This window comes from Lithobates pipiens, unplaced genomic scaffold (genome assembly GCF_037356315.1).
Source record: "Lithobates pipiens isolate NorthernLeopardFrog02 unplaced genomic scaffold, aLitPip1_a1.2 Scaffold_8, whole genome shotgun sequence".
Classification (NCBI taxonomy): Eukaryota; Metazoa; Chordata; class Amphibia; order Anura; family Ranidae; genus Lithobates; species Lithobates pipiens.
Genome location: NW_027507903.1, coordinates 440,147,495 through 440,166,927, shown reverse-complemented (window position 1 = coordinate 440,166,927; position 19,433 = coordinate 440,147,495). Strand labels below are relative to the sequence as shown.

General features: G+C 42.1%; 1 protein-coding gene across 1 annotated transcript in view; it reads right to left on the bottom strand.

The window, feature by feature from the left end:
* The window catches only part of MYOZ3 (myozenin 3), a 48,973-nt gene extending 32,474 nt beyond the window's left edge, over positions 1 to 16,499 (bottom strand). Inside the window, exon 1 of the mRNA XM_077468307.1 lies at positions 16,389 to 16,499. The gene's annotated coding sequence lies outside the window, so the exon portion shown is untranslated. The remainder of the gene's footprint in view (positions 1 to 16,388) is intronic.
* Between the last annotated feature and the right edge of the window lie 2,934 nt (positions 16,500 to 19,433).

The window sequence follows — 19,433 nt, the reverse complement described above, 5'->3', positions numbered from 1 at the left end:
AAACATGGGATCAAATTTATTTAATCTTTCTGTGCCTAATATAAGTGTCTCATCCCATCTTTACTGGTTGTTTTTATAAATTCTAATAACATCAAATTATATGTAGAACCAATTTTTGTTTTAAAAACTTTAATCCAGTAAATACGAAATGATACATTTAGTAGGTGGTGCATTCAAGATAGTTCTTTATGCTAAGTGGGTTATATTTGATCTCCCGCTGTTTACCTTTATTCACAATACACAGTGCTGCATAAATCAGAAGAGGGACAAAGCCTGCTCTCTTGCCGATAACATATGCTCTGCAGCCCTGCATCATTATTACATCAAGACCATGCATGCCAGACAAGCAAAGCCACGTGTGCCCATGATGTAGTAATGGTGTGCGACAATATTTATGCCATCAAACAGGATGGCTCCCCCGTGCGAATCTCCGTAGCTGTACGGTGGCCGCTTTAAGGGGTATTGGGGGCCCGAGCACGCCCGCCGTGGTACTGAGGAGCTGATGCACGTGCGGTGAGCACCCCCGATCGCTCCTGACAGAGCCAGAACGATGATCTGTGTGTGTAAACACATAAATCCATGTTCTGTCAGGGGAGTGGAGACAGATTGTGTGTTCCTAGTATATAGGAACACCAAACTTTATGCTTTGTGCACGTATTCATTATTCACTGATTTACAGGTAGATAGAAGTGAACCACGTCTAAAGTCTAGTAGACACGGGCCTGATTATGGGATGGTATCAGCTGGTTCAATAGAAACTGGCCAACATTTGGCACATGTGCATGGCAGCTGGCTTATTTCAAAGGGGCATGGCCAAAAAAGGTCTGCCAATTGGCATCCGATCAGCGCTCTCACTCAATGGCTAAGAGTGCTGATTGGGGTGTTCTGGCAGAGGGGTAGTCCCCCTGTCAGAACACAATAGCTCAGCATGGGAGATCACTGTACTAACATCGCAGTTAGTACAGCAACTTTGTTCAGCCTGCTGGTTTGAATGGAAAAAAAAACGAATGGTATTGTAACTGTACTGTCTGTCCTCATGTTATAAAGCGCTGCCCTCATGTGTACTAAGCTTAAATCTATTAAATAGCTGAAGGGTTCCAGCATTTGATCCACATTTGTTTTTTTAATCAAATTTTATTTAGAGATGTTTTCTTTACAAGTACAGAATAACATAGAGACACACTGCCATACAGAATAAAATAACTAAAAATAGAAAAATGTAAACAAAATAGCAACAAAAGAAAAAAAATTGCAGCACTAAACCCACAAGTTGCCATTTAATAAATACTGTATATCAAGTTGAGTTTATACTGGCATTAAGAGCAGGCATTTGAGAGTTAAAAAGGTCCCTCAAACGCCTATGCACAAGATGCAGTAGACTGCACATAGCACTGTTCACACTACGCCTTAGCGTGGCGTTGCTCTAAAATTGAATTGTTGAGTTTGAAGCCTTTCAACGCTTCCCATTCAAGTCTATGGTAACGCCTCGCTAACGCTTGGCAGGCCTTTTAGGCACAGCTTTGGGGCGGTTGCAGGGCATTCAAATCTGTCACTTTCCATTGTGGAGCAGTTTTAACGCTCATCAAATACTACCAAACTGTGCATAGGGTGTTTAGGGAGCATTTAACGCTTGTAAAACGCCCCGTTTTAAAGCTCATTGACGCCTGTCTGACGCTCATACTAACGCTTTACAAACGCTATAGGAGCGTTTTTTGAGCGTTAGTAATTTAGCAAGTGTGAACAAGCCCTTACTGTAATGGAATAGGCAATTGTGGAACAGTTTTAATGCTCGTCAAATGCTTCAAACCTGCCCATAGGGCATTTTGGAAGCATTTTGAACTCCTAATTAATGCTTGTAAAACGTCTAATGCCCATACTAAAGCTCATTGACGCCTGTCTACACCCATACCAATGCCATACAAATGCTATAGGAGCGTTTGTTGAGTGTTAGAAATTTAGTCAAGTGTAAACAAGCCCTAATAAATATTCCACATGTAACAATGAGAACAACTTTCTTAACAAAGGGTAATAGACAGGACCATCACGTCTATCCAACTAGACCATATTGCTGTGAACTTATATAGACCATTGCGAGAGAGGTACGTATGTTTCTCAAACAGAATATATTTAATCACTTTGGATTTCCACTCATCTACTGATGGCAGAGCTGAGGATACCCATCGTGAAGCAATCAGTTTTTGTGCAACAAAACGAGATCTTAAAACTGCAACAATTAACTTTGAGTCCAATGTATTGGAATCAGCATTTCCCAGGATACATGAAATAGGATCAAGGGCTAGGGAAATACCATATGAATAATTTAAAGTTGAGATAACCCTCTGCCAGTAATGCCTAAGCTTTGGGCATCTCCACAGTAAATGTATAAAATTACCATGTGGATGGCCACACCTAAAACAGAATGAGAGTTCTTCCTGCAGCCTATCTTATACAAAATTTCCGGTGTATGATACACTCTATGCAAAATAAAGAGCTGTGAAAAATCGGACTATTCTGCAGCACCTCGTCCCAAAGCTCATCCAGAGCTTCCACCCATCTGTGCTTACATGGAACTGGAAACTTAGGAAGAAATTTCGACAACTGTGTGTATGCCAATGAGATGAGCCCCTTAGTAGTCTCAGCCTGGGCAAGAATATCAAGCAAAAGCGTTAAGGCAAAGGAAGTGGATGGGATCAAGCGCTTTCCATGAAGTGCATGACGTAATTGTAAATATTGATAGAACCAATGCCTTTCCATATTAAATTCTGAACGCAATTGTTGAATAGATTTTAAGGTTCTATCAAAATAAAGCTGAGACAGAGCTGTGATTCCTGCTCTCTCCTCCCACCTCAAAAAGCCTTCCAGCCGAAAAAGTTCCGCCAATGTATCATTGAACCAAACTTGAAAATTCTGGTGTATCCAACTATTTCTAAAGGAGTTTTAACTGTTTGCCATACCTTATGCATAAAATTTTGTGTAGGATGTGCAGATTGCAATTTAAGAACACTAGGAGTGTCTATCATCTGTAATGGATTTTTACCTTTTAGGTAAAAAAAAGAAAAAAAAGAATGTTAACCACCCTGGCGATATGATTATACCAGATTTTTGCATTTCAAAGTGGTACAATTGTTTTGCATAGACATTTGGCGTTTTATATTGTAGGCCTGTAATTATTAGCAATAACACACTTAAATCTGTCCAAACAAGAGTCTAGTAGACATCCCGGGTATGATAAAGTTTGAAACACAAAATCATAAATTATAATATAATAAATAACTATAAATAATTATAAAAAAAATAAAAAAAAAATAATAAAATTTATTTCCTCAAGATTCACTATCGCTCAATTCTGCAAGTGTTCTAATTTACTATCGCTGTTTTCTAGCTGGTCTAAAACCACTTTTGACGTAAAGGGACACTTTGCAGGACATTGGACAAAGCACTAGGGACAAAAGGGATGTGAAATGATTTCATACAGTAATGTAATCTGTAAGATTACAGTGTACTGTATGTGTTATGAATTTTCTATTTTTCAGTCATTACAAAGATCATCTTGATCATCACTATGATGCCTAGTACAATGCTGTATGCTGTGCCCCAGAGGGCATGCAGATTGATAAATGCCAATTGTAACAAGCCCCTGCTCGCTCGGTTCCACTCTCCTGACGCTCCTCTGAGGCTATTGAATCAGATTGCCGATTGCAACATCTGATGGTTTGGTCACCCGATGCTCCGGGATTCGAACTACAGCTATGTGCCGTACTAATCCAGTTGTGATAGCTCAGAACAAACACCAGGCAGGCTGTATGCAAGTTCAAACAGGAATCTCCCTTTTATTGGATGCACACAACCCACTTTTATACATAGCAGTTTGAACACCCAACCCCAACAACTACTTTCCTATTGGTCAATTGTAAAGTACACTCTAGTTTTCACTTAGGTCCTCTTGGCCATGCAAATGAGGACTTGAAACAGGGTCAGCAGGGATTGGTCCGATAGCTTGAATAGGAGTGATTGATATGTGTAATGACACAGAAGATAAGCCCCAAGGGGTAATTAAAGTACATAAACAAACGGTCAAACACAGAACAATGCATTCCTTTCAGACCATGGAGCTGTCTGGAGGGGGTTAGCCTTAGGACAGGGCAGAAGACCCCCCCCCCCCCCCCCCACTGTGTAATAGAATCAAAGGAGAAATACTTCAGTATTCCAAGCTTCATGACACCAATATTTGTTCAAATGTAATATTTTAAAATTGTATTTTAATTATAACTTGGCCAGTGCCTTCTAGTGACTAAGAGAGTGGGAAGAATTGTGCCCCATCATTGGGGTCAATGTGAGGAGTTGTGCCCAATTATTGGTGTCAGTGGGAGGAATAGTGCCCCATAATTGGTGTTCTTTAGAAGAATAGTGCCCCATAATTGGTGTCATTGGGAGGAACAGTGGGGGTACATCTATTAAGGTCACACAGGCACCACCCTCTCTCTTCAGCCGCCCCCCTATATGAATAATAGGTAGATTCATGCATAGTATGAATCTATCCATGGCTGCTGCCGCCACCCTCCATAGGCTTTAATAGGCTTCAAAAAAGGTGAACTCAGAATGCAAAGCATTGCTTTCAGAGTCCACCCAGGTGTTTTAGAAAAGCACATGAATATTCCCTATTCTAACACTGAATCGCCTCTCCACCAATCAGGTAGAGCAGGTCTGATATCCATCATCTGATTGGCTGAAAGGACAGGCGCTCCGATTGGACGCATATAAGGAGGAGGGGAAGACACATGAGCCGCTGTCTGAGCCGCTCGCCGCTGTCACCCGCTGATAGAGTAAGTATCAGGCAGACAGCGAGCAGGAGGGGGGGGGGGTCACAGTGGCAACTTTAGATGGGCACAGTGGCAGCATTTGATTGGCACAGTGGTGGCATTTGATGTTTTTTTATAGAATTTTTCAGTTTGTTTGCGCCCCCCTCAAAAAATAATTTGGAGCACCAGCAGCTAGTGGGGAGGAATAGCACCCTATCATTGGTGTCAGTGGGAGGAATAGTGCATCATATCGGTGAAAGGAAAAGGGCCCCAAGGGCTGAATAAAGGCAAGCCAAGGGTCACATCCGGCCTGCAGGCCGCAGTTTGGAGACTCCTGGTCTAGCCTTATGATAGTCCATGTATTTCTGCATTTGCATTGTACTGTACTTTTTATTTGTTTGTGGCATCATACTTATTTTATATACATTTCCTATTGTTGTTTCCTATTGTTTTTAGTTTTACACCCCCCTTGCATGTTTAACAAATCTTCACACTTCATCACAGTCTCAGTTCTTGATCGCAGGGAAAGAGTTTACACTGTCTGTAAGGCTGCTAGATCTGGGATACAGTAAACCAGTAGCAGAACACTATACTTCTTTTTAAGTACCAGTAATCGTACAATCTGCATGTAAGGTTGGGGGGTTACCTTTAAAGTATAACTAAAGGAGACTTTTTTTTACCTTTTTTAATTTTAAATTTTATTTTGGATAGAGTGGAGAGCTTTAGAAACATCGGCCAAGTTTTTATTACTGTCTGTACACGTTAGGCATAGTCACCTTCTCTATTTGTCCTTTTAACCACTATCACCAAAAGTGATAGAAAATCCAAGATTTTGAGTTGTCACAAGAAAAGGAATAGAGGGGAAATCTTAAATAGATAATAAAAACCTCAATGCTCATTAATTGGAAATAACACTGGTAGGTATCATCCCTACAACTCTAGCATACCACTGAAAAACCCCAAAAGGCATTCCTTCAGTTTGGAGGGATTACCCCTCACTTCCTGTTTTTGTTGTGGGACAGGAAGTAAAGGAAAATCTCTCCAATGAGTCACAGATAGCAAAAAAATAAATACTGACAAGGTATATAACCCTCCCTTTTGCCTTTAGTTCCACTTTATGTACTGTATAGTGCTTGCTTGTTAAAATAAGGACTTTTTGCATTAATGAACCATTGGCTGCAGCTTTAAGAGCTTCTCTGGGGGTGAAGGGCATTCAAGTTGGTAGCATGGTAGAAAAAAACAGCCCTATATGCAGATTATATGGTCCTTTTTCTTCATGATTCTGACACCTCGTTGTCTGTCGCTCTCACAGCAAAGTACATTTGCTGTGTTTTCTGGACAGTCTCAAGTCCTGCCACTTAAAGCATCCTTTCCCACTTTACGTGTCTTGGAAAATTGCCCATTACAATGGGTTGGTAAGGTTAAATATTTGGGTATTCATATATCTAGCTCAGTTTCTGATTTTATTCCGCTAAATTTTACTCCGTTGCTTTAAACGCTAAAACATAGACTTCTGGCCTGGCAGAATCTTCCCATATCACTGATCAGGAAAGTTAACATCCTTAAAATTAAATTCATCCCCCTTTTTCTGTATATTTGCAGGAAATCGGCTGTGTGGATCCCAAAGACTATATTAAAGAGTATAGATCGTTTTGGTTCAGCCATTTTATGGTGTGGGCATAATCCTCTGATCAAACTTTAGTTACTTCAGCAACCCTGGCAAACAAGGTGGGCTGGCGTCCTTAATTTTTTTCTCTATTTTCTGGAGGGTCAGTTGGTCTTTTTCCACAGATGGCTGACTCTCCCAGAGGATGATGCGGCAGTGGCATTGGTGGCAGCTATAATTGCTTCCTATGAGGCAATGACTCATTTGGTGTTTTAGGGAGGTAGGGCTCCATATCCTATCACAGCTTTCATGCATGGTACTGTCAGGGCCTGAGAGGTGGCTAGGAAGGCAGAAATAGGAGATGACCATAAATAATCCCCTCATACACCATTGTGGAAGAACCCACTGCTACCCAATTTGTATACTTACCCTGATCCCATCAGATGGACCAAGTTTGGTGTTAAAAAAGTTGGTGATGTAGTGCAAAATGGGGTACTCCTCCAGTTTGATGTCATGATTAGGGATGAGCCGAAAACCCCCCTGTTCGGTTTGCATCCAGAACATGCAAACAGGCAAAAAATGTGTTCAAACACAGTTAAAGTCTAAGGGACACAAACATCAATAATAAAAAGTGCTAATTCTAAAGACTTATATGCATGGTAGTGTCATAAAAAAGTGTTTGGGGACCTGGGTCCTGCCCCAGGGGACATGTATCAATGCAAAAAAAGTTTTAAAAACTGCAGTTTTTTCGTGAGCAGTGATTTTAATAATGATTAAAGTGAAACATTAAAAGTGTAATATTCCTTTAAATTTCATACGAAGGGGGGGGGGGGGGCTATAGTATGCCTGTAAAGGGGCACATGTTTCCCGTGTTTAGAAAAGTCTGACAGCAAAATTACATTTCTAAAGGAAAAAAAGTAATTTAAAACGAATCACGGCTGTAATGAATTGTTGGTCCGACAATACACATAAAAGTTCATTGATAAAAACGGCATGGAATTTCACCCACAGAGGAACCTCGAACCAAAATTTAAAAAAAAAATGCCGTGGTGGTCCCCCTCAAAATCCATACCAGACCCTTCAGGTCTGGGATGGATTTTAAGGGGAACCCCGCGCCAAAAAAAAAAAAGGCATGGGGTCCCCCAAAAGATCCATACTAGACCCTTACCCGAGCACGCAACCTGGGAGGGGGGACAAGAGAGCGCCCCCCGAATCGTACCAGGCCACATTCCCTCAACATTGGGAGGATGCTTTGGGGTAGTGCCCCCCCAAAGCACCTTGTCCCCATGTTGATGGGGAGAAGGGCCTCATCCCCACAACCCTTGCCTGGTGGTTGTGAGGGTCTGTGGGCGGGGGGCTTATCAGAATCCAGAAGCCCTCTTTAACAAGCGGACCCCCAGATCCTGCCCCCCGTGTGTATTGGTAATGGGGTACAAATGTACCCCTACCATTTCACAAAAAAGTGTCAAAAGGGTTAAAAAACACAAGAGACGGTTTTTGACAGGTCCTTTATTAATTTCTTCTTCTTTCCGCTTCTTCTTCCATCTTCTTTCTTCTGGTCTTCCTTCGGTGTTCTTCTTCTTCACCATCTTCTTCTCCATCTTCTTCTTTCTCCGCTCTTCTCGTCCCGCATCTTGCTCCGGCTTCTTCTCCGCTCCGTCCGCACAATCCGCCTAAGTGGGAGTCTTCCGCCGGGTGATGCTTCTGTTCTTCTCACACTTGTTATATAACAGAGGGTGGGGCCACCCATTGATCCCGCCCCTCTAACGCACTTCCCTATGGCTTTCCCCTGTGATGTCAGAGAGGGTGGGATCACCCCGTTTACCCCCACGCCATTTTTTTTTAAATTTTGGTGCAGGGTTCTCCTTAATATCCATACCAGACTTGAAGGGCCTGGTATGGAATTTAGGGGGACCCCCACGCATTTTTTTAAATTTTGTTTCGGGGTTCCCCTGTGGGGAAATTCCATGCCGTTTTTTTCAATGAACTTTCATGTGTATTGATTGTTCTAAACACGGGAAACATATGCCCCTTTACAGGCATACTATAGACACCCCCCAGGTATGAAATTTAAAGGAATATTACACTTTTATTGTTTCACTTTAAGCATTATTAAAATCAGTGCTCCCGGAAAAACTTCAGTTTTTAAAACTTTTTTTTGCATTGATACATGTCCCCTGGGGCAGGACCCAGGTCCCCAAACACTTTTTATGATAATACCATGCATATAAGCCTTTAAAATTAGCACTTTTAATTTCTCCCATAGATTTTTAAAGGGTGTTCCGTGGCTTTCAAATTTGCCGCGAACACCCAAAATTGTTCGCTGTTCGGCGAACTAGCGAACAGCCAATGTTCGAGTTGAATTCATGTTCGACTCGAACATAAAGCTCATCCCTAGTCATGATATCTCAATATCACTTACCTAACTCTCACTTTTCCCATTACTTGCAAATCCACCCTGCTTACCATGACCACTTTGGATCCTCTGCGATTACTAGCTGAATGGGGGATTTATCTGTGAGGATACCTTAGCTAAGGCTTTGTCTAATATACTGTATACTGATACAGGCAAGGTTCTCGCACCTTGTAGAAACACCTGGTTGGTTGACTTTCCTCAGCTGGATGGGGATAATTGGGAATATCTCTGGGAGGTTTCCTTTTCCAGATTGGTGTTAACCATCTTATACAATACAAATGTATACATAGAATATACCTCATCCCCACCAGTTTGGCTAGGATCTTTCTCACTCAATCTTCCAGCTGTTTGTGGTGTGCCTCATCCAGGAAAGATTGTATATAAATATTTTAGGAATGTATGAAAAACATTTTTGTGTTCGTTTTGGACAAAAGCTGTGTACTAACAATCAGATTATCATACGATCGATTCAAATAGAGTTATTTTTTGTATGCTTTTTAGATTGTGTGTACATGCCTTAAAGTGAAGTTCCACCTAAAAGTGTAACCCCCCGATTACCAGCCTCCTCCCCCCTCCCGCACCTTTCGGAACGGGGCAGCAGGTACCTGTTTTGACAGGTACCTGTCCCCACTTTCGAGAGATCTCACCGCCAAAATTCTTCACCTCCGGTTTCCTTACTACGAATGGCGGCAACAGCACCCGAGAGCCAATGGAAACATCAGCTGGGGTGCCCACATCGCTAGATTCCAGGACGGGGGGGGGGGGGGAGGAACTCTTCGTTAAGGCCTGAAGACCTTTTTTATTAACATTTTTGACAATATGACAAGGTAAGCACCACAGCACCCCCTTCTGAGTAGTGTTTAGAGGGACATTAAGAGTTCATTAAGAGGCATGTTATAGAAATGACATTATACTTTTTGGACTCATTATCACCACATGTTTGGGACTGAATTGTACACAGTGCAATTGAACGTTTGTGAGCTGTTTTAATAAGCTTTTGGTAAAGTTTCATTAAAGTCAATGCAAAACCTTGTTACTAACAATGGATGCAAGGACTTAACCATAAGTGATTTTATGCAGGAAATCGCATGTATCTCTTGAAGGTAAGATGTGCAGTCAATACCTGAAGAGTGTATTTTTGGAACCTGACTAAAGTCAGGAGTAGGTGGTCGTCTGGAGACAACATCTCTGAAAGTGGTGTGCTTGATAGTTTTCATGGATTCACTCACTATAATGTTTGGGCTAATGCAATACAGTTCTCAAACATGGTGCAGAGTCTGCCTAGGGACCAGATATGAGACCACTAGAACAATTTAGGACCTTGAGAATGTAAAGTATTTAAGTGTTGGCCCTGGCCAGACCTTTAAATGCGATGTTTCTGTCACGCTGGCATGTGTAACGTTTGGGTGGGATGCGGCTGGGCTTTCCTGCTCCTTCCCTGCAAGGCTAAGTGGGTGACTAAGCAAGGAACTGACTTAACAACCCAGGCCCTGTGTTGCCATTCTATATGTAGGTGTTGTCTATATTGTGGGCCCATGGCTGGAGACACGTGACTACAGCTCCCCAGCTAGGGGGCGGCACATAAATCTACCTACAGCAGGAAATTAAATGAATCAGCAAAATGTGGCTGCTTCTGTGTGATCATGAAGACCAAGTCTAGCCAAATCACTCAAAGCATTTTATTTCACTAGTGAGAAAACATTTTTACAGGTTAAATTGTTTTTGATCTGTAGCTTAACCTGAAAATTTAGTCTAATTAGAATTTTCCCATTAACTAATGATTACTCTTTTGCCTAGGCCTGTAAAAGATTTTTCTCTGAACCTGTCAATCTGACTGGAACCTGCATGCTTCCAGAGTTGCCGTGCTTGGTGAGACATTAAGAATGTGTTTAGCACTGCTCAGTGACGTCCGGTGGTCTTCTTCATTACACCAGAGCATGGAGTTAAATCAGATTACTGTATCTGAAGCATGCATAAGTTACAATGTATAATTCCTTAAAATAGACCACCATTACAGCTGCCAGGATTTAATATCAGCTTCCAGAGAACATTAGAGGAACGTAAGAAATACTGAGATCTCTGTCGTTAAGCAACAGCTCCTCTTAGATCTGTGCAAGTTAGCATTTACAAGACAGATCAATTATGATTAATGTCAGATTTGTGGATAACATCAAATACAAACAATTCTAAATGTATCTAAGATTTCTTCATGAAATATTAAAAAGATATTCGATAAATCACTACCAAAGCTGAAGTGACACTCAGTTCTAAAACACCTGGGGTGTCAAGGTTCGCCATCACTGGTCTAGTGGAACTGTTCCTGTCCTTTTACAGAGAGAGGGTGCCGTGAGACTGTCCCTGTCTTGTGACAGAGAGAGGACCCAGTGAGATTGCTTGTGCCCAGTGAAAAGGAGGTGGGGCCCAATTCGGGTGATGTGTGCAGATTAGGGATGAGCCAAACACCCCCCAGTTCGGTTCTCACCAGAACCTTCCAACGGACCGAAAATTCGTACAAACTTTAGAACCCTATTAAAGTCTATGGGACTCGAACGTTCGAAATCAAAAGTGCTAATTTTAAAGGCTAATATGCAAGATATACAATAGACAACACCAGCAATAAGGGGTATCTTCAGGTGTATACTGTGCTGGAGGCACACAACATCCACTTTAACTCCTGCAGATGCCTGTATTAGAGAACACCAGCAATAAAGGGCAGATACAGGTGTATACTGTGCTGTGCTGGAGGCACACAACACCCACTAACTCCTGCAGATGCCTGTATTAGAGAACACCAGCATAAAAGGGTAGATACAGGTGTATACTGTGCTGGAGGCACACAACACCAACTAAATCCTGCAGGTGCCTGTATTAGAGAACACCAGCAAAAAAGCATAGATACAGGTGTATACTGTGCTGGAGGCACACAACACCCACTAACTCCTGCAGATGCCTGTATTAGAGAACACCAGCAAAAAAGGGTAGCTACAGGTCTATACTGTGCTGGAGGCACACAACACCCACTTTAACTCCTGCAGATGTCTGAGAAAAGAACACACTGTCCCTGCCTATCTTGCTCTTTCCCTGCATGCCGGAACACACTACACAAGGCCGCCGCGCTGGCAGCCTTATATAGTGTGGAGCGTGTACTAAATCCCCTGAGCTATAATTGGCCACAGGCATCCTGCCTGTGGGCAATTATGGTTCTCCTCACAGAGAGCGCTGTGATTGGCCAAGCATGCGGGGTCACAGTGCATGCTTGGCCAATCATGAGCCAGCAATACACTGCGATGGCGTAGTGCATTGTGGGCCTTTTGTGCCACACGAATTTGGTGCGAACGGTCCACAAAGTTCTGAATTCGCCGAACAGACGAACGGCCGATGTTCGCATCGAACATGCGTTCGAGTCGAACACCGAGCTCATCCCTAGTGCAGATCAGGGGATCTGTTCTATATACCAGGGATCCATTATGTACCAGAGAGATAATGACTCTTCAAGATCCGAATGTGCTGTACTTATCTTCAGGGAGGAGTGTGATCCATAATCCAGAAATATATAATGTGGCACTATGATGGGGCACAGTACATGTAGTCCTGGTGTCATATGGGGGTTCCAGTGCTCTGGGGATTTTAGTATTGGTGTGGTGGTCTCTAGTAATGATGTGGTGGCTGATAATCTATAAATCTAGATGTGGTGTAGAGTTGGTGAGATGGGGTGTAGTATTGGTAGTCTGTAATATTGAGTTAGTAGGGTGTAGTATCTGTTGTGGTGTAGTATTTGTGTCATGTGGTGGTCTGTAGTATTGGTGTGTTGGGTTGTAGTATTGGTGGGCTATTGTATTTGGATGATGAGATGTAGTAGTGTGTGTAGTGAATTACTGGTGTGGTTTTCTGTTGTATTGGTGTGGTGCAGTGTAGTAGCCATGCAGTGTGCGGTGTAGTAGCTAGTAAGTGTGTGGCCAGTAATAATTGTGTAGTCGTCCACAGTATTGGTGTGGTTGTTTTTAGTATTAGTGTGTTGGGGTGTAGTATTGGCGGGCTATAGTATTGTTGTGGTAAAAGCAGAATAAGCTCAGCTTTATCCCCCAAGCATGTGCACGGTGAATGCCCAACTCCTCTGCCCAGCACAAAGTGAGGACAGGTTCCATAAGCATGCACATGGGGTGTGCCCAGGGAACATCCTAATTCAGGGGTCGACAGCCCGTCAGAACCTGCTGGAGAAGAAGGATGGCAGGTGCAGCATTTCATTTAACTGATGGGCTGTATTTTCCTCCTGCATCTGACCACTTATACTCCTCTCCCTCTAGCCGATATTTAGCTGCTGCAGGAGGAAAATACAGCCAATCGGTTCCCCTAAATGCCAACCCCCACTTCCCCTCCTCTCCAGGTTCCCCTTCCTCCTGCTGCCTGATGCAGAGGGGGGGAAAAGGGCTGGTAAAACTGTGGTTACTATGCTTAAGTTTACAAAAGCACAGGAAGCCACTCAGCACAGAGCACTTCCCATCCATCCACTGCCCGGTGCACCTGAGGCTGCAGAGAAAGGGACTGAGGAATCTGACATCAGGGGTCTGTTTAGACTCTGATATTTCACCAGAGCCCCCCCCAACAAGGCTGAGTAAGACTGTTCCTGTTTGGTAACAGAGAGAGGGCCCCATGAGAATGTTCCCATACTATGACAAAGAGAGGGCCCAGTGAGATTTCCCCTGTCCCGTGACAGAGAGAGGGCTCAATTAGCCTGTCCTTGTCCTGTAACAAAGAGAATAGCCAGTAAGAATTGCCCCTATTCTGTAACAAAGAGAGGGCCCAATGAGACCGTCCCTGTCTGGTGATAGAGAGAGGGCCCAGTGAGACTACCCTTGTCCTGTGACAGAGAGAGAGAGACCAGTGAGACTGTCCTTATTCTGTGACAGAGAATGGGTGCAGTGAGACTACCCTTGTCCCATGAGAGAGAGGGGCCCTTTGACACTGACTGAGTCCTGTGACAGAGAGAGAACAATGACACTGTCTAGTCCTTTGTGAGAGAGAGTCTGGTGAAAGAGCTCCTGTCTTGTGTGAGAAATAGGAATCTGTTGTAGAGTGTTGCAGTGTGTAGGACACATGGGTGATTGATTAAATATGTCTTGCCCTGTAAGGGGGTCTAGTAAGAGTGCACATTTCTTGTGATTGTGCAGAGAGAGTGAGCTTATGAAGTGGTCCTGTGTAAATGATCACATCTGCCATGCAGAATTGCATAGGAACATTCCCACTCGCTTTGGCCAGCCCACAAGGACACCGGAACCAGAGTATCACCAACTGTGTCACATGGCTTCCTGGGAACAAAGGGGGGAGTTCATTACATATCTCTAAATAGCAGGTGACGCGATTGATTTTTTTTCCTTCTGCACTTGCTGGACCCCAGGAAACTGGCAACAACAACCATTCCCAGTGCAAAAAAATCCACATTCATCTTTTTAATGAGCTGATCACAATAAAATAGCATGGACACATCATAGTTAGAGTGGTCATACAAAGTCTAATGTAACATTCAAATGAAGACCACTACTCTTGGGGATAATTCAACATTGGAATCGCTCATACGGAGCAGAGAAATCCAGGTTATTGGAAATTGTGTACACAATGGGACCAATTTTTCCCTCTACATTAGAAGAAGGTAGTAGTATACAGTAGTATCCTCTAGTCTAGATGACTAGGTGTCACTTCCTGTCATCGTGACTAGAGGATCAGTCTATGGAAGCTACCATGCTCGGCACATGCATTTTTTAAAATCTCTTCTCATGTAAGTGCATTACTTTAAATAAATCCTGTTGGAAAAGGTTTTACACGCTAATTGGTGTCACAATTGGATTAAGAGGATTCATTGTTTTTCCAACAGACTATTTGGAGCTGCATCTCCTACATATCCCATTTGGATATCTTAACGGAGTTGGAGTGTCCTATACACAAGAGCCCTTGTTGATCTCCCGTAATAGGGGGTCAGCGCTCTCTCGTAAGAGCACATCTTCATCATTGGTGGTGGTTCGATGAACCAAGTGCAGGCAATTGGTGACACAACAGTCAAGAATTTGTTTACGTCTCATTTCATGTTGGTTACTCTTGGATTCGCTTTGATGTTTTGTTTTTTGCTTTTGTTTTCATTTAGCGCAACACATTTATTTTGTAGTTATCAAAATGAATCAGATCATTGTTTGATATTTGCAGTGCTTATTATGAGTTGATGCTGCTCTAGACACTTATGGCATGTTCAATAAATGGTACAAGGGACAATATGATTGGTTGCCCTCTCCTTATAGCACTTTACTCTTTTGCACCATTCTGCGCTCAAACTCAAGTTCACAATGCATATTACATGAGATCTCTAAAAAAAAGTATTCAGTTTAACACCTCTTCTCTTTTAAAGTGAACATATTATTATTTAGGGCAAAGTAATGCATTATCTTGATAGTTCACTTCCTCTGCCAATTGACCTTCTTTTGCTTTGCTCCTTTACCGCCATGTTATCCTGTTGGAGCCGTGAATAAAATGTCTAATGTTGCTTTGTGTTGGTCTATGTTGGAACTTACAAGGACCTAAAGATCTTCCCTCATTGGACAGTGCTGTGGCTTGGAAATTGGCCACTCAAGAGAAGAAAGAATGAGGGGTACATGTGCCCCAATACCCAGAAGTATCAGGTAGGTCATAGTGCTTTGGCTGAATAGTGGGGTAGCAGTGCACAGGGGAAGATATATCCAACAAAGGAGGAAAGTGCTCAGATAAACTGGTTGCTTTACAGTGAATTGGAAAAGTGATAAATTTTACTTCACTCACTAGGAATTAGTGAGTAATTAGACCTTAAGAAGCTCTTTTTCTCCCCTAAGGTATATTGTACAAGTATTCTAGTGTGAGCAATGCCATCCAATATATGCACTATAAATATATAACAAAAAAGAAATGGTTTATTATTTCCATCCCAAAAGATCTCTTATGCCCCGTACACACGAGTGGATTTTCCGTTGGAAAAAACTTGGATGGTTTTTCCGACGGAATTCCGCTCAAGCTTGGCTTGCATACACATGGTCACACCAAAGTTCTCTGAACTTTGGACCCTCAAGAACGCGTTGACATATAACACTACGACGAGCCGAGAAAATTAAGTCCAATGCGTCCGAGCATGCAACGAATTGTTTCCCAGCATGCATAGGAATTTTGCGTATCGAAATTCCCGATCTGAACTTTTTCCGACCGAAAAATAGAGAACCTGCTCTCAATCTTTTTCTAGCTGGAATTCTGCCACCAAAAGTACGATGAAGCATACACACGGTCAGAATTTCTGACCAAAAGCTCACATCTGACTTTTGCTGGCAGAATTTCTGTGTTAATTCCTGCAATACCATAGTCCGAAAGTTATTATTTGTAATCGCTACCTGGTAAAATGACCATACCAAAATGGTTTCCTAGGACATTAGTAGCCAAATTAGTTGATTAAAGAACAATACAACATTTAGATAACTATATTCACACTGCCCTTCGGCACATGCCTGGATTGGGTACATGGGAAGCTCAGCCTTGTGCATTTTAGCATATATTTGCTCACCTTTTAGAAAAACTTGAGTCTTCAGGCCTTGAATTTTCTTATTTATGTATCTTATGTTCTTTTTGCTTTTGTCTTTTTTTAGATGCCCGTTTGTGCTGTTTATTGCCAAAAATGTTCTTTATCCCAATTTCTCTTTCGAAATGCAAAATATTCTGCCTTATCTTCTCATGTGTGACTTCCCACCACCTGTTTTTATGTCTTGCATCTGTTTCTGTCTGTCTTTCTTTTCCCAGCTTCCTTTTTTTGTTTTACAGTCAGGTTTATCTTCTTCCACACTCAGGTTGTCTATTCCTCACTGTTTTCTCACTTCTTCTGGTAGTCCTCGTAGTCTAGCTCTCTCCCTCCAGACTTGCTCAGTCTCAGAATAACTGTGCTGGGTCTTCCAATGATGACATAATGTCACTATTACAGGCTAGAGGTTAAAGTTAGCACAGACAGCACACCAAATGTAAAACCCATTAGGGATCTCTCATACCCAATGTCCTGTAAGTAATATTTACAGTGTGTCAAGCAGTGTTGCTAGGAGAAATTTGTTTGTGTATAGTACTGATCTAAATCTCTGCAAGCAATTATAAGGCAGAGTATAGGTTTTTTAGATAAATTTTCTTTCATTTGTCACATAGGTATTGACTTCTTGTCTTTACTGTGTATTAAATGAGTATCACCTTACTGTGAAAAAACAGCAGCTAAAATCCTTCACCATCCTAATAAGATTAAATGTTATATAAAGTCTATATCGGTGGTTCCTGAAAGAGGTTTATGTCCAAGAAACGCGCTGAGCCGTAAAGATTATTATACATGAACATATTACAGTATTAATGCTGACCTTTTTGGGTTAATTTTGTATTTTACTATTATGTACCCTTGTTGTGCAATAAGAATATATATTGATGTTTTTAAAGAAATATAAACAATAAAATGTATTTTCACAGTAAAATGAATGCCTTAAAAGTCCCATGCCAGTACCATATTTTAATTCCAATGAAAGCTCCATGTGGTATTTAAAAATGTAAAAACTTTGATTGGGTTTGTCACAGGCATGCAATCTTATTCAGAATTTGTAGCCAACAGGTGGATCTTTATGCTTCTTGATATATGTTTACCAGACTAATCTTAACTGCTTTGCTGAAAAAGTCTGTTCACCAAGCTTGGTGTCTTAATGCGGAGCTCCACCCAAAAGGGGAAGCTCCGCTTCTTCGCACCCTCCACCCCTCCAATGCCATATTTGGCACTTTTTGGCAGGGAACGTGTACCTGGTTTTCACAGGTACTCGTTCCCACTTCCGGGTAAGATCGCTGCACAGCAATCTACGACATATCTGGCCCCTCCTCTTTACCCCTGGTGCCCGCTGGGACCTGTGTGTGTCCCAGAAGATGGCAGGACCATTCAGAAAGCACAGAGCGACATGCATGCGGTGTAGGAAACTGGCTGTGAATCCTGAAAACTTCCCTGCCAGTTTCCTTTAGTTGCAATGCCAGGGCCTGCACCTGAAGCCAATGGGCAAATCACCTTGGGGTGTCAATTTAGTGGGATCCCTGGACAGGTGAATGTCCTTATATTAAAAGTCAGCAGCTACAGTATTTGTAGCTGCAGACTTTTATTTATTTATTTTCAGATGGCGCTCCGCTTTAAGCTCAAATCACAGTTAAATGAGTAAGTGGAGTAAACACTCCCATTGCCTCTTCCTTCTGCTCTGTAATGTTACTACAGGCAATCAATTAGACAGACAAGGTCTGAATGCAAACAGTAGACAACTTGTGATGTTCTGTGAAACTCGTTTAACCGCTTGCCGACCACCTCATGCCAATATAACGTCGGCAGAAGGGCTCGTACAGGCAAGCTAACGTACCTGTATGTGGCCCTTTAAGAGGTGGCCAGCGGGCACATGGTAAGCTCCATGAGTTGGGTCACAGGTCCCGTTGACTCGATCGCCACAGCGATACCTGCGATCGCCTCACGGAGATGCTAATGCAAACAAGCATCTCCCTATTCTGCCTAGTGACAGTGTCACTGATCTCTGCTCCCTTTGATCGGGAGCAGAGATCAGTGACGTGTCACATGTAGCCACGCCCCCCCCACAGTTAGAAACACTCCCCAGGGCACACTTAACCCCTACACTGCCACCTAGTGGTTAACCCCTTCACTGCCAGTGCCATTTGCACAGGAATCAGTGCATTTGTATAGCACCAATTGCTGTATAAATGACAATGGTCCCAAAAATGTGTCAAAAATGGCCGATGTGCCTGCAATTATGTCGCAATCATGATAAACATCGCTGATCGCCGCCAATACTAGTAAAAAATAATAATTAATTAATAAAATGAATAAAAATGCCATAAAACTATCCCCTAACGCTATAACTTATGCGCAAACCAATCAATAAACGCTTATTGCAGTTTTTTTTTATCACAAATATGTAGAAGAATACGTAATGCCTAAACTGAGGAAAAAAATATTTTTTTTATATATTTTATTATATATTTATTATAGCAAAATGTAAAAAATAATGTGTTTCTTTCAAAATGGTTGCTCTTTTTTTGTTTATAGCGCAAAAAATAAAAGCCGCAGGGGTGATGAAATACCACCAAAAGAAAGCTCAATTTGTGGGGAAAAAAGGACACCAGTTTTGTGTGGGAGCCACGTTGCACGACCGTGCAATTGTCAGTTAACGCGACGCAGTGCCGAATCGCAAAAAGTGCTCTGGTCAGGAAGGGGGTAAATTCTTCCGGGGCTGAAGTGGTTAATGAGTGCACCTTTTATTGATGTAATAATAGGATATACAACATCAATGTTAAATAGATAAATGCAAAGCCAAAACATTTTTTCTTTCAGTTTTGGATAGAGAAGAGAAAGGTTAAGATATTTTTGGGTATTTTTGGCTTCCTGTGTTTTGAGATGTTTCATCACATCCTGTTTTGGAGACACAGTAGGAAATTAGAGAAAATCACTCCAAAGTGAACAGACTTTCTTAGAAAGTTGTCATAGAACAAAGTGTCCTCATTGTTGAAAAGTTAGCATACTTTGATGACAACTTTCATTCCTTCC